Source organism: Kogia breviceps, chromosome 4, assembly GCF_026419965.1.
Source record: "Kogia breviceps isolate mKogBre1 chromosome 4, mKogBre1 haplotype 1, whole genome shotgun sequence".
In the NCBI taxonomy this organism is placed as follows: Eukaryota; Metazoa; Chordata; class Mammalia; order Artiodactyla; family Physeteridae; genus Kogia; species Kogia breviceps.
In genome coordinates, this window is record NC_081313.1 from 112552387 (window position 1) to 112566239 (window position 13853).

Genomic DNA, 13853 nt, shown 5'->3' on the forward strand with positions numbered 1-13853 from the left:
TCCCGGCCCTGGGTGTGGCTTGTGGCGGCCTCCACTTTGAGGATGCAGACTTGGCCTCGCCGGCCTATGTCAGGCAGTCTTTAATCCCTCTTTTGTGTTGTCACAGGCTGACATGAGAGTTCACAAGAGAAGAGAGTACCTGAGCTATGTAATTAAGTCGCACACTTGGCACGGAGACCCAGTTTTAACGCACGTATCCCATTTGCTGGCTTTTCCAGTCCTTTGTCCCCGGCCCAGGCCCACGGACTAATTACAAGGTGTGGGCTCTGGGATGGTTCAGTGGCCTGGCTGGCCGTGCTGAGTCGTGCCCGCTCCTGGGCGCTGCGTTGGCTGTGCTGCTGGGGGGGCGTGGGGGGGGCGTGGCCCACCTGCTGGGGGCGACCTCCGTGATGGACATGTGGATCTGCCCTGGGGAGCGGGGTGTGGGAGCCCAGGTTGGGGGGGTCATCGCTGGGAGAGATGTGTGAATTCTCCCACGCACGAGCTGGTCGGGCCGGCCTGTGGGGTGGGCTGCAGCAGTCCAAGGGGAAGAAGGAGGGCAGAGCAGGGGCAGAGCTCCTGCCAGGGCGCTGGGGATGTGAGGAAGTGCATCCTGGGGAGGCGGGCTCTCTGGTGGCCATGGGGTGGTTCCCAGAAGTGACCCTGCCCTGGCTGAGCCTCTCTGGGGCTTTGTGGAGGGGACTCCTTTCTTCCCAGAGGCAGGCGCAGAGCGGGTAGAGCATTGGAATCACGATCACAGCATATCGTGGGGGATTAGCCCACCCAGCCCCTGTCATGGTGAATCCCAGGAGTCGATCGAACACAGGGAGCCTGAGTCCTGTGAGCGCACGGGGCCCCGAGAGAAGCTCCCCCGGCTCCTGGATTTGGTTCTGAATGAATACTAGTTGTCATGTGCATATACTCCACATTATACTGTCTTACTTGCCTTAGATTTTAGAATAGACTTGAGGGATGGTCTGCCTGGCTAGAGTCTCTTAAATAAAGTGTCCATAAAATTTGAATGAAATGTTTTCCTCCCAGAGCTATCCCATCAATAAGCAAGACACGTTCATGGTTGTCTCTATTGGTTCCTGAGTGTGCCTGGAGTGGGGGCAGATAAGCAGTGCTGCTTGGAGGGCCCATGACATTCTCCACTGGCATTTCGCCCCCTGAGAAGTACTGGAGTAATAACAGCTAACACTACTGAGAGCCAGACTGTACCAGGACCTCCTGGGCTCTCGATGTTCCTTATTTTAATCCTCAGACAACATCTTGAGGTAGGGGCTATCAGGCGAGGCAGCTGAGGCACAGAGAGGGTAAGTGACATGCCTCAGATCACACAGTAAGGAAATAGTGGTCCAGGATTGGGAGGTGGGCTGTCAGTTGCCAGATGGTCTCCACAAGGCAGGGCTGAGCAACATCTTTACTTGGCTTATCCTGGTTCCCCGAGCTCCACGGAAGCGAGCTCCAGGATGGCTGTCGGCGGCCTCACTGACAAAGGCCCAAGCAGAGACCCTTGCACGGTCTCTACACCTCTGTGCCCTGAGATCCTCGAGTAACCAGGCCCGGCTCTCCTGTCCTGTCCCCTGGCTGCCTGCCTCTTACAAACCCAGGTGCAGGAGGACAGTTCACCTATTCTGAGAAAGGCTTCAGACTAGAAACTGACCGTGCTTTAAAAGTATGAACGTGAACCTCAGTCCAACAGAGAGCAGCTGGACCCTTACAGATGCAGCGGGTACTCCTGCTTATGGCGCAGCCGGCCCCTGTGCCAGGCGACACATCCACAGCGGGCAGCTGTGTGTGTGGCAGGGAAGAGCTGTCCAGGCAGAGGGCCGGCCCCACCAGGGAGCCCCCTGAGCTCTGGGCCTGCAGCCGTGAACACCTTGGCTGAAGCAGGCAGGCTCTGCCTGAGTCCCATGGTCTGGGTGGGGACTCTGGGATTCCTGAGCCAGGCAGAGGGTCTAATTCAGTTTGTGTGTCCCACGGAACCCAGCCCAGAGCTGCCTTGGGCCTCAGTAAGCACTTGTTTCTAGATGTTTATTTTGGGGTTTAATGAAAAGCAAACTAGATAATCCCTGCACTTGTATAGGGGCCAAGCTCTCAGTGCCCTGTGGTGGGCAGATCATCTTCATCCTCACAGGGGTCCAGAGAGAGTGCCTTAATTTACACACCCCTCACCAGCTCCTCAGACCTCTGCACCTTTGCACACGCCATTCCCTCTGCGTGGACTGCCTTCCCATCCCCGCTCCTTGACCTGGGCTGGTTATCACCTACCTGGCCTTCAGGTCTCAACTGGGGTGTCTCTTCCTCCCAGGGCTTTCTCTGATCCCCACCGAGTCTGGATCGGGCCCCTCCCCTGGGCTCTCAAGGACCCAGTGCTCACACTGTGCAAAGCCTAAGTGGGCTTAGGCTTTGTCACCCCCTCTCGGTGACAAGGACTGTCTCATCTTCGCCGTTGGACCCCGAGTTTGTCGTGTGATTGTAAGAACAAGTGACAGTTGCAACAATAACGATCATAAACACTCCATAAACGTCAGCTCTGTGACAGGCACTTTGCTCAGCGTTTGACAGATGTTTACTTCTCACATCACCCCTGGGAGGCAGGTACTCTTCTTATCTCCATTTGGCACACAAGGAAACAGGCGTAAAGTCTCTAACTTGCCCACGGTGGTACAGCTAGTTAGGACTGAGAGCTGGGATCCAAACCCACGACTACTGTCCTCTTAACCACGTGCCAGGCTGCCTCCCATGGGTGACCTCTGCAGACATTTGATCAATAACTCATCATTCAACAGAATAGTTCTGTCCACCTCTCCAGAGAAGGGCTGAGGCTCAGGGTGAAGGGGCTTGGCTAAGACCGTGTTACTGGCAGTGAGCAGCGGGGTAGCTCCAGCCCAGCGTAGACCACAAGCTCCCGAGGGCAGGAACTCAGATCTACTTTCTCCTTCTATGTGTCACCAGCTCTGGCTTGGAGTCTGGGGCATAGAAGGGGCTCATCTCTAGGGATGGCAACCTGTCAGTTACACCTGTACTCCCAGCACTGGGAAGTGGGGCTCCCGATCGGGAGGCCAAGAGGTGTTTTGGGTCAAAGGCTGTCGGATGAATGGCCTTGGCCTTGGCAGGCAGGCAGGGGACATGGTGCGGGGGTTTGAGGTGGAGGGAAGACCCACGCTCCTGCTTCCGGCCTTGTGCGGGGCTTTCCTTCTGGCGGGACCTGAGTTCACCTTTGTCTGAGAGCATCGCTATCTGGGAAGGCCCGCAGGGATCTGGGGCTGGAGACTTTCTTAGCAGCCCCCAGCAGGAAAGGAGGTGCCTGTCTCAGAAGGTAAGGTTTTGTTTCCCGGGTAGCCTGGAGTGAAGAGACATTTGTGAGCTCCCCATAGGCCTGGAGGCCCCTCCCACTGGTGGTGAGCCAACACGGGCGCTGCAGGTAGATGCACGGTGATGTGGTCTTTTGTTGGGCGCACCTGGCTCAAACATCTCACAGGATGGGAGTGACTCTGTCAGTCCCTCTGTCCTGCATAGCAGCACGGAGTCATTTCAGACATTCTCGTCTGGGCTCTGACAGCTGTGTCAGCTTCTGGCCTCACTCAGCGGTGAAAGGCACATTGAAAACGAGGTTTCAACCTGCAGCCTGCAGCCTTCCTGCCTGTCCGAGTCCTGCTGCCCCGGCCCCTGCTGCCCCGGCCCCTGCCGCATGTCTGTCCTCTCTGCTTGCCTTAGCACCGGTTTCCAAGGCCCAGCCCATCACACGTTCCTTGATAGGCCCCAGACAGAATAACGTTGTGTGTCGTGCACTCTTTTCTCCAGAGAAGTCCAGAGCCCTCTTTAAACAGGAATTGATAAGTTAGTGTCACCAGGTTAAATCGTTATACCAAATGCCCTGCAAGGGACACTGACCACAGTCAGCTTGGATTTCCTCATCATGCACACCGAGGTCAGCAGCAAGCCAGAAAAAGGGCAGATCAAATGTTCTCGCCGGCCCTTGAGCTGAGAATTGAGAAATCTGTAATTAAGCTGTTCAATAAAATCATTTTTGATAATTCTCTTTTGTACTAATAAGTCATGTCACCTGCTGAAAACTCAAGCTTTGCTCACCTTAGGCTTATTATTATAATAATAACTGTAGAGATCACCTCCTCTTTGTAAACTAGCAGCACAATGGCTGTTAAAAAAGAGAGCTGTAATTTACTTTAAGATTCAGGGATTTTGTATGTGCAAGTAGGCTGCAATTATGAAACAAATACTATAATTATAACCGCTCTAGAAAAGTGAATGAGGCAGTAACTAGCTGAGATGTGTTTTTTGGTTAGAAAATACATTATCTCAGTTCTGAGCAAACTCTGCTGGGCCTCCTGTCCCTGGGTTCTTGGGAGCTGAATCCAAGAACGATTAAAAGTCTGAAAAGCTCCATCTCCACCTGGTTTTCTGAAGGAGCATGGGGCTGACACTTTCATAGATGAGCAGGGGTGTCCCCCGGAAGTCAGGCAGGTGAAGGGCTGAAAGACTGGGAGCCAAAGACAGCAGGGAGGCAGTTACCTGCTCTGCCCTCCAATTGCCTCTCCTCCACCTGCGCCCCACAGGAAGACCAGATGTGTAGCCTGCCCCCATCCCTGCTGAACTGGTTGAGTTTTGTCCTTGACTGTCAGAGCTGCCCTGCATTTGGAGCCTCCACTGGGCTCTGCCAGATCAGATCTCGTGCTGCTGACACATGCCCAGGAGAGCATGGCACTCCTTTCTTGTTTCCCCTTTTGGAATATACTCTAGAACCCACAATTAGAGCCCACAAAATGAGTTATCTTTATCCAGGGATGTGTTTTTCTAAGACACAGTTTTAACTCCTGGTACAACTTTTTTGAGGGCATCACTGAAACATCTCAGGACTTGCCAGCTGTTTTGGGACCTCTCTGGATTCTTGGTGGGTGGTCTGACACTCAAAGGTTTCCCACAGCTGGATGGTAGGAATTCAGAAATGTTGAACATAGACTGACATCTGACCTGCCTGGGGTAACACAGAGACAGAAGATAGGACCCGGTGTTAGAATTCATGGGTCACTTTTCTCATTAGAGAACCAAATTCAGGATCACGTGGCTTTTAAAATAGATTTGTTGATTGGAACCAAGGTTTAAGTATTTGAGAAAAATCGGACTCTTGACAAAAGTGTGAAGTTAAAAGGACTTTGCCACCTTGATTAAGAAACAAATCAGCAAAAGCAAAATTCCTTATTGGAATGTGAGCTCTGTGAGGTTAAGTACGTGCCTGTTCTGTCTGTTCACTGCTGCTTCTCCAGCCCTTGGAACAGTATTTAGATCATATAAATGCTTAATAAATAAGAATGAACATCCTTAAGAATAACTGGGCTTACTTTAAGTCTTCCCTGTCAGAATGAGATGTGCAGCATGGATACACATTTGTGGTTAGGGTCTAAGGTCCCATGGAAAACACTTCCTTTGGAGGGAAAGAGAAAGGACCAAAGTGCCTGTGCTCACCAAGTGGACCTTCCCGGTCTTGTTGCCCAGGAATCGCAGAAGCAACAGCTGTTGATTTTTAAGGGTGCTGCTTTAGTGAGAACCACGCTGCAGATTTTTGTTTAACACTTCCCAGCCTCTTTGGGTAGTGTTAGTATCAGTTGTCTAATGTTAACCTCAGCCGGAGTTTGTACCGTAGTCATGTATGTCTAAATATGTCTGTATTTATTTATGTACATAGATAGCAAAGATCAGTATAGGCTGAGAATTTAAAGCATTAATTTTATAAGTATCATAGTAGATTGTGTTGTACTGTCTGCTCATCTGAGCTCATGTCAAATATGTAACTGAGTAAATATAACTCATTTTCAGGGATGCAAATGGGGCTTGCCTGTTGTTTGTTGCTCTGTAAGGCCAAGGCAGATGGGGCCTGTGAATCATACTCTTGAATCCAGGCTACGGTGTGCGTGTGCAGTTGTACCCTTCTTGCCCCATGGGACTTGTACTCTGAGGCTGCAAATGAATATGTGTGTATTTTTCTTTTTTAAATGGACTTCTAGAGAAGAATTTCTGTTTGAGGGTTTAGTGAATGACTTGGCATTGATCGGGACAGACTAGGTCTTCTGTGGGTATGGTTGACCCTAGGTGTGGACGTGGGAGTCTCTGAGAGGCTTTGGGCCAGCCTCCCTGATCCTCACATACACCAGGGGGGCAGCTTGGGAGCTAGCTGGGAGCTGCTGACCCTGGGTTCTTAGGGTCTCACTACCCCATGTACCCACGGAGCAGAGTTAAGGCCCCCAGCCTTCTCCCACTTTGAGGTTCTTGCTCTGGACTGGCATGGGTGCTTCCTGCAAGGATATCTCAAGACCCTTGGCTCTCTTCTCTCCAGGGCAGACATGCTGGCAGAGGATTGGTTTCTGAACCCCCAGGCTTTGGTTGGGCCGATTAATCAGAATAAACACCCAACACATCGTATCCGTCAGTGGGACCCTTTTCCTCTCCCTCTGAATGCTAAGGATTTCACCTGCATTAATACAGCTATTGTGGGCATGATAAATGGGAAAGAGGCACCAGCAGGCTGAAAGGTCTCGTGGTGACAGAAGCTGCCTGCAGGATGCACAGCTTGGGTGGAGTGTACACAGTGAGGGTTCGGGCCCAGGTGAATCAGCGCCAGCCTGGGAAATGCAGCGGCATTGATGGATGGCCAGGGTTCTCGGATGCACCCCTGACACTATTTGTGCAAACAGGGAACTCGAATGAATGGGGTTTTCACGAGCTTATATAAGTCAGTTGGCAAGGCACAGTGCCCCAGCTGTGTGGCGTGACAGGACAGGGCCTTGCGTTCCTGTTTAGAGACAGGTGACTTTAAGAACCAGTTTGCCTGTGTCAGGACTTGAAATGGTTTGCTCTGCCCTTCTGTTGTCATAACCCCCCTTTTCTCTTTGCCTTTCTCTTTGTCAAAACTTTCTTTGCAAAGGGATTCTTATAACTGGGACAGTAGGGCTACTGTTGCTTCCAGCAGCTACCCAAGAGGTTTGCTTTTCTCTGGGACACTGACTTCCTTGAAAGACGTGTCAGGGAGGGGACAGCAGGTGTGTGTGGCTGAGTGCTCTGAGAGATGGGGGGCGGGGGTGGGTGCAGGGTGGGGCTGGGCTGGAAACCCACCTCGGTGCATTCCTGGGATCATCTCCAGCTGTTTGTCTTGGCTCCGTGAGTGGGGCGTGGAATCCACAGGGAATAAACTCACGCTCACACAACACTCCCCCAGTGCCTGGCACGTAGTAGGCCTCTCATATGCTCCTTCCATCAGCCTGTTGTGAGGTAGGCAGGGCAGGAGTTATTGTCACGTGTAAAGATAACAGAGTCGGAAAGGGGATGTGACCCTTGCAAGGTGCCCCGGCCTGCCAGAGCAGGACTGGCCTGGAATCCTGGTCCAGGGCATTTCAGGGCCATGCCCCTGCTGCCACCTTCCTGGCCTGGCACGTGGCCCTCTGCACTACTGGCCTCCTGGAGACCCAGGGGCAGAGAGAGAGGGACTCCTGAGATGCGGAGTCTGTTATTTTGAGAACACATCCATGTGTGGGCAAGCCCCTTTGTCAAAGCTAGGGCATCGTCCCATCCCTTGGTGCTTTGGAACATGCTTATAGTAATTCAAATCTGACTGCATTCCACAACTGAGTCTTTTTTTAAAAAAAATAAATCCATGCTATATTATTGCTTTATTTTACCTTGTTCAGGAAATTCCTTAAGCTGTCTTAGTTCAGAAGCAGACTGAGTGATTTATACAGCCTCAGGTTTTTGTTAGATAACAATAAGCATCTTACAGACAGGCAAATTCAGTATTATTTATTTATTTTTATTTTTAAATTTTTGGCTGTGTCGGGTCGTAGTTGCAGCACGTGGGATCTTTCGTTGCAGTGCGTGGGCTTCTCTCTAGTTGTGGCGTGCGGGTTTTCTCTTCTCTAGTTGTGGCGCGGGCTCCAGAGCACGTGGGCTCTGTAGTTTGCGGCACGCGGGCTCTAGTTGAGGCGCCTCTAGTTGAGGCGCGAGCTCAGTAGTTGTGGCACACAGGCTTAGTTGCCCCACACCATGTGGGATCTTAGTTCCCTGACCAGGGATCGAACCTGCATTCCCTGCATTGGAAGGCTGATTCTTAAACACTGGAGCCCCAGGGAAGTCCCATGACTGAGTCTTTTTATCACTACTGAGATTACCGAAACCATTAGTTTTATACAGAGGCAAGCATCTCATCCAAGCCTTTGTACTAAATTTATCATTTATGTGTAAGAAAAAACTGATTTTTTCTTTATTAAAAAGCAGTATATGATTATTGTGGAAAGTCAGGAAATTCAGAGGGAGAAAAATTTTTAGTGATCGCACCACCTTGGTATATAAGATGAGATCATACTAACTAACTACATGACATTTTGTAACCTGGATTTTCCTCTTATTTAATTGTGAATGTTTGTGACTGCCATTGGATATTCCTGAACATCTTCTCTAGGGCTGCACACCATCCTCTCATTGGTTGGAACCGTATTTTGTGGATGGATATGTATAGGCTGCTTTTACGTTTATGTTCTCAACACGAGTAAACATCCTTATGGCTAAGGATGGTTAAGTCTCTGCTTACATTTATTATTCAACAAATATTTGTTGAGTGCAAGGCACATTTTTTTTGTTGTTGAGATAAATTCTTAGAAGTGGGTTTTCTGGGGCTTCCCTGGTGGCGCAGTGGTTGAGAGTCTGCCTGCTGATGCAGGGGACGCGGCTTCGTGCCCTGGTCCGGGAAGATCCCACATGCCGCGGAGCGGCTGGGCCCGTGAGCCATGGCCGCTGAGCCTGCGCGTCTGGAGCCTGTGCTCCGCAACGGGAGAGGCCACAACAGTGAGAGGCCCGCGTACCGCAAAAAAAAAAAAAAAAGAAGTGGGTTTTCTGGGTTAAATCATATGAGTGCTTATTTATTTATTTATTTATTTATATTTATTTTTTTATGAGTGAAAAATTTAAAGAGTGCAGGAAGGAATAGAGTGAAAACTTGAAGACCCTCAACCTCTGCTCTCTAGAAATAACCACTGTTAACAGTTTCTAGGTATCTTTGTGTGTGTATGTGGTATGCTTTTTAATATAAATTGATTAATTACTTTTATAACAGCATGAACAGTGATTATTCTACTTAATAATGTGTCCTGGGCAACTTCACAGCACGACATCAGCACGGCAGCTTCATTGGACTTTTTTTTTTTTAATTACAGAGCATGCCTCAGTGAACATCCTTATGTCTTGGTTTAGTTGTGCAAGTATAACTGTAGGAGAAATGCTAGAAGTAGAATTGCTGCGTTGGAGAGCTATGCCCGTTTATAATTTCTACAGCTGTTGCTAAATCAATGCGCATGTTTGAAATTGTCACATGTATTGCTAATCATTTTCCAGAAAGGCGCTATCTGTTTACACTCTTACCAGAAGAGTCTAAGAATGTCTGTTTCCCAACATCTTTCACTAACTGTGGATTATCAATTTTTAAAATGTCTATTTATTAAGTAAAAAAGAAGGGATTTAATATTAGTACACTGATTTGTATTCCTCCGTTATTAGCATGATGTCTTCCTTATAGCTGAGATAGTGCTTCAGGGCAAACTTTTTTTTTTTTTTTTAAAGGCTAAATTCATTTGCTAACTGGGTAGCTTGGGGCAAATTACATTGAACGTGAGTTTCCTTATCTGTAAAATGGGGATAATGGTATCTACCTCTCAGGGTTGCGGAGCAAACTTCTTGTGAATGCTTCGTCCTGCCTTCCTTCCAGGAAGGGTCACCTTGTGCAGTCCAAGGAATGGTCCCCACTTCTACATGTAAGCCTGTGGTTTGCCTCTGCCTTTGGAAGGTCATCCTGGTAAGAGCCCTGTGCCTTTCTGGTGAGGTGCCTTCTGCTGTTGTGTTTTTACTCAGCGTTGTCATTCTTTCAAGTTGTCAGCTCCTCCAATCACCTCCACACCCTCCCCGGCCTCCCCGCTCCTCTGGTGCCTGAGGCCCCAGGATCACTTTAGCTTTGGCTCATTTTGAAGGGGGGGTGGGGGCATGAGCTACCTTGTGGTGGGCAAGTCTTAGGACCCCTTTCTGAAAACAGGATAGGGCTTTGCTGAGCGCCTACCAGGCATCGGGCACTGTGCTGGCTACTTAACGTGGCTTATTCCAATGACTCCTTCTGGAAGGCACGCCATGAGGACGTTATTATCTTCGTTCACAGAGGTTTAGAGTGATCACGGACTTTCCCAGAGTCACACAGCTAGTTGGCAGCAGAGCCCAGAGCCTGTGCTCCTTCAGTCACTGTACGCTGCTGAGGACCAGTGGGTCCCCAGCTTATGCCTATTGGGAGTCTGGAACCCCACCACCAGGGGAGCTCTGTTAGTCAAGACTGGAAGGATGCTTGGGCCTCATGCAGTCTGCAAAGGACAGGTCCCAGGCAAGGGACAGAACTCCCCCACTTAACTGCAATGGTGACCATCACCCCAGCCTCACTAGGTCCAGGCCAGCTAGGTCCCTCTCCAGGTCCCAGCCAAGTGTTCCAAAGTGGGCCTCTGGGGTACAGTCATGTGGTGCCAGGGAGATAGAGTCCTGCTCCCAACGGGAAAGACACTTCAGGGCCAGCACAGCCTGCCAGCGACCGTGGCCAAGGCTCCCAGCTCAGGAAGCAGGGAGAGGGATCCACTCACAGGCTCCCAGCTTTCTGGAGTGGTCCCTTCCTAGCCCGTGTTGACTGGGTCACAGACTTCTATATTCTCTGGATGGTATTTTATTTCTAAAAATGAAAACAAGTTTGAATGAATTATTTTAGTATTTATTTTTTCTTATTTCTAAATTTTTGTTTTTTTCTGCTGATACTCAGTATAAAAAGTCCAAACAATAGAGTACATAACATATTTAGGTGTTCAATGAATACTTGAAGAACAAATGAAAGTAATATAGAAAGTGTAAGTTGCCTTGGTCTCTCTCCCAGAAACAACCATTGTCAGTAGCTGGTTGAATAAAGTTCAATATTTTTTCTAGGATATATTATATATACTTGTTATTTACACAGAATGGACTCATATGGCACATATTGTTCCACATTCATTTGGTAACATCTTGGGCATCTTTCTACATCATCTGCACAGAAAGCGCCACCTCCTTGCAGATATCTGCTTTGTGTTTTGCTGTATGGATGGCTTACAATTTATTTAAGTCCTTTATTGATGAACATTGGGATGTTTCCAACTTTTCATTTTTTCAAACAATGTTGCAAATGGTAAATATTTTGAACGGTCTCCGAAATGAATAGAAAAATTCTGGAGCATGTTAACTCTCTACTAGAAATGATTGATCACCTGCTTTTCAGAAGCCTATGCTGATCCAGCCACTCGGAATTCAGTCCCTTTCTCCTGGGTCTCACTGCCCATGACTTGCTTCTTTACCCTCTTCTTGTTCCACAGCCTGGCATGGCTAGGCATCTGAGCTGTCAACAGTTGCAAGCTCGCTGCTTTCTCTTTCTTTTCCTTTTTGGGTGGTGGTGGTGGAATTTGTTTTTGCTTTTGAAATTTAGTTTTCATTTGTTATTGAAGTTCAGCATGAATTAAATACTTACACACCACTTGTTATGAAAAAGAAGCTCCCCCTTACCCTACATACTCATCTGTCCTCATTTCCACTTCTTAGGGACAACCAATTTCAACCTTTTATCTGATTTTTTTGGGTATTGACTTCCGTAACTCTACCAAACACGTTTGTATTGCTACTTTAACTTTTTTCAGTTTTAAGCTTTGTCTATTGACTTCTCACTGTGGAAGGCAAGCATTTATACTTCTTGTTCACTTGTTACACATGTGTCCTCTCATAGTGCCCCACATGCTCCCAAGAGAGTTACACTGTATGTTTGATAGATCAGCATTCAGTGTTTACACTATTTGGCCTATGTCATATGAAACTGTGAGTATTTTCCTTTGGCTGCACAATGTTCTGTGTTTCACCACAATGAATAATTGTTGTTTTTATTTGTGTAATTTTCTATGCATTCATCACTATTTTGTCTGTACACTATACCCTAGTTATGTAAATCTCCTTAGTATATTCAGACACGTAAGTATTTTACGAGGTTCATCTACCTGAGAAAGTCTCCCCTGGAGCCTTCTGACTTGCTGTAGTCTGGACTGGCTCTACTCTGTGTTTGGTATACATCCTGAGCTTTTCCTTCACCATCAGCAAGGGAATTGGTTGCACTTCTCTTCTAAGTAGGATTTCCTGTCTCTCGTATCCCGTGCCTTTGGCAGAGCACAGTCTCTGTGGCTTCCTGGTAAAGGGTGTGGTGGAGGTAAGGTTTTTTAAACCTTGTACATGTTACAAACTCTTTATTTTCCCATCATACTTAGCTTGATAGTTTCGCTGGGTATACAACTCTAATTTGGAAATAATTTTCCTTAAGAATTTTGAAGCCTTTGCCCATTGCCTTTTAGCTTCTGAGGTTGCTGTTGAAAATTCTGATGCCATTTTGGTGCTCCACATCTTTCGTGTGAAACCTGTTTCTATTTCCTCTCTAGATACTTCTAGGAACTTAAAAAAAAAAAATTATTTATTTATTTATTTATTTATGGCTGCATTGGTTCTTTGTTGCTGTGTGCTGGCTTTCTCTAGTTGCAGCGAGTGGGGGCTACTCTTTGTTGCAGTGCGCGGGCTTCTCATTGAGGTGGCTTCTCTTGTTGCAGAGCACGGGCTCTAGGCACGCAGTCTTCAGTAGTTGTGGCGTGTGGGCTCAGTCATCGTGGCTCGCAAACTCTAGAGTGCAGGCTCAGCAGTTGTGGTGCACGAGCTTAGTTGCTCCGCGGCATGTGGGATCTTCCTGGACCAGGGCTCGAACCTGTGTCCCCTGCATTGGCAGGCGGATTCTTAACCACTGCGCTACCAGGGAAGTCCCAGAACTTCTTTTTTGTAAAAAAAAAAAAAGTTATTTATTTATTTATTTGGTGTTGGGTTTTTGTTGCGGCACGTGGGATCTTTGTTGCTGCATGCGGGATCTGCATTGCGGCATGCGGGATCTTTAGCTGTGGCATGTGGGATCTTTTTTTTTAGTTGTGGCATGCGGGATCTTTAGTTGAGGCATGCAGTGTCTTTAGTTGTGGCATGTGGGATCTAGTTCCCTGACCAGGGATCGAATCTGGGCCCCCTGCATTGGGAGTGTGGAGTCTTAGCCATTGGACCACCAGGGGAGTCCCTAGGAACCTTTGGTTCCCAGTGATTTGAAATTGATATTTGTTGTGATTTTCGGTATGCTTCCATTTCCTTTCATCTGCTGGATGCTCAGTGGGCTACTCAATCTAGAAATTTTTGTCCTTTACTTTTAGGAAATCTATGAGAATTATTTATTTTATGATACCTTCCTATCCTTTCTATTTTCTGATTCTTTTTTTTTTTTTTTTTTTTATCTCTCATGTGGTCAGTTGCAGAAATAGCTTCTTCCTTGTATCCATGTCCCTTGCCATGTAACTTTGTGGTTCTTGCTTCTCTGATTCTGGGCTGAGACATATGGTTTACTTTGGGCCAGTGGGATGATGGTAATCATGATACAGGCAAAGGACTGAAAGCCATTTGTGGGACTGAGATTGCTTGCTTTTGCTTGCTGCCATCACCATGAGAAGGACACACCCAGGTTAGGCACTGGTTCCAGGAGGAGGATGAGAGACATGTGGAGTAGAGCCAACCCTCAGCCAACATCAGCAACCATCCCAGATGCATGAGCAATAAATGCTTATTCTTGTGTGCTACTGAGGTATCACAGTTGTTTATTATTGAGCGTTGTTGTGGTAATAACTGATACATCTGATTATTTAGATGCTGAACCTCTTAGCTTAGCCCTTTGCTTTTCTTTTTACTGTTCTTTC